The sequence below is a fragment of the Mustela nivalis genome (genome assembly GCF_964662115.1).
Source record: "Mustela nivalis genome assembly, chromosome: 4".
In the NCBI taxonomy this organism is placed as follows: domain Eukaryota; kingdom Metazoa; phylum Chordata; class Mammalia; order Carnivora; family Mustelidae; genus Mustela; species Mustela nivalis.
In genome coordinates, this window is record NC_139023.1 from 91928786 (window position 1) to 91931059 (window position 2274).

Below are 2274 nucleotides of genomic sequence, written 5' to 3' on the forward strand. Positions count from 1 at the left end.
CCCTTGCGGGGCAGCAGTGGGGACGGGGACGGAAGCAGGTGATTGGAGGGCCTCGCGCGGGGGTCTGCCCTGAGGATCCGCCAGCCCGAGCCTTGACATGGTGACCCCGGGTGTCTCGCCTTGGCCGGCGCGATCCCATGGCCTCTGCTGGCAGAGGGTGGGGGCCGCCAAGGATGACACTGGTTGCGCTTCCTAGGAGAGTGTGTGTCTCTGACTTGGCGCGAGATGGGTGTCAGGAGCACCGCAAAGTCTAAGTCCTACCCAAGGACATTCACTTTCCACTCCTAGGACAGTGTATGGGAAGAGGCAGTTGTTACTACACTTCATATAATGTAATAATTATTAGCAGAGCATAACTACTCTGCCTTTTGGCCTCAGCTTGAGTTATTCATAATTGCTGCTTCCCACCCACTTTCACTATCCTTCCAGAGTTTCTTTTATTTTTCTGATCCACACCCACTGGACAGATCTAGAAATCTGCTAAGACTAGGATTGAGATTTTGAATCTTGATCTACAGATTCAGCTCCACGTCTCTATCACATAGTAGGCTTAAAACCGATGGTTTCCTTGAAAGAATAAATAAATGAACAGATGTGTGGTGAATGGTTTTGGAGCTGAGATGTGAGGTTTTACAGTCTAAAATTTGTCTTTTATTAGAGGCTTTATTTATTTATTTATTATGAATTCCCATTTTGGTTCAAAGTAACTCAGAACATATAAATAATTTATATAATGTATATATTAAATAGGAATCAATCTTTTTTTAAATAAACATATAATATAATTTTATCCCCAGGGGTAGAGGTCTGTGAATCGTCATGTTTACACACTTCACAGCATTCACCATAGCACATACTCTCCCCAATGTCCATAACCCCACCCCCCTTCTCTCAAACCCCTCCCTCCAGCAACCCTCAGTTTGTTTTGTGAGATTAAGAGTCACTTATGGTTTGTCTCCCTCCCAATCCCATTTTGTTTCATTGATTCTTCTCCTACCCCCTTAATCCCCCATGTTGCATCTCCACTTCCTCATATCAGGGAGATCATATGATAGTTGTCTTTTCCGATTGACTTGTTTCGCTAAGCATGATACCCTCTAGTTCCATCCACGTAGTTGCAAATGGCAAGAGTTCATTTCTTTTGATGGCTGCATAGTATTCCATTGTGTGTATATACCACATCTTCTTTATCCATCCATCTGTGGATGGACGTCTAGGTTCTTTCCATAGTTTGGCTATTGTAGACATTGCTGCTATAAACATTTGGGTGCACGTGCCCCTTCGGATCACTATGTTTGTATCTTTAGGGTAAATACCCAGTAGTGCAATTGCTGGGTCATAAGGTAGTTCTATTTTCAATACTTTGAGGAACCTCCATGCTGTTTTCCAGAGTGGTTGCACCAGCTTGCATTCCCACCAACAGTGTAGGAGGGTTCCCCTTTCTCTACATCCTCGCTGGCATCTGTCATTTCCTGACTTGTTGATTTTAGCCATTCTGACTGGTGTGAGGTGATATCTCATTATGGTTTTGATTTGTATTTCCCTGATGCCGAGTGATGTGGAGCACTTTTTTCATGTGTCTGTTGGCCATCCTGATATCTTCTTTGCAGAAATGTCTGTTCATGTCTTCTGCCCATTTCTTGATTGGATTATTTGTTCTTTGGGTGTTGAGTTTTCTAAGTTATTTATAGATTTTGGACACTAGCCCTTTATCTGATATGTCATTTGCAAATATCTTCTCCAATCTGTCAGTTGTCTTTTGGTTTTGTTAACTGTTTCCTTTGCTGTGCAAAAGCTTTTGATCCTGATAAAATCCCAATAGTTCATTTTTGCCCTTGCATCCCTTGCCTTTGGTGATGTTCCTAGGAAGATGTTGCTGAGGCTGAGGTCGAAGAGGTTGCTGCCTGTGTTTTCCTTAAGGATTTTGATGGATTCCTTTCACACATTGAGGTCCTTCATCCATTTTGAGGCTATTTTCATGTGTGGTGTAAGGAAATGGTCCAATTTCATTTTTCTGCATGTGGCTGTCCAATTTTCCTAACACCATTTATTGAAGAGGCTGTCTTTTTTCCATTGGACATTCTTTCCTGCTTTGTCGAAGATTGGTTGACCATAGAGTTGAGGGTGTATTTCTAGGCTCTGTATTCTGTTCCATTGATCTATGTGTCTGTTTTTGTGCCAGTACCATGCTGTCTTGATGATGACAGCTTTGTAATAGAGCTTGAAGTCCAGAATTGTGATGCCACCAACTTTGGCTTTCTTATTCAATATTTC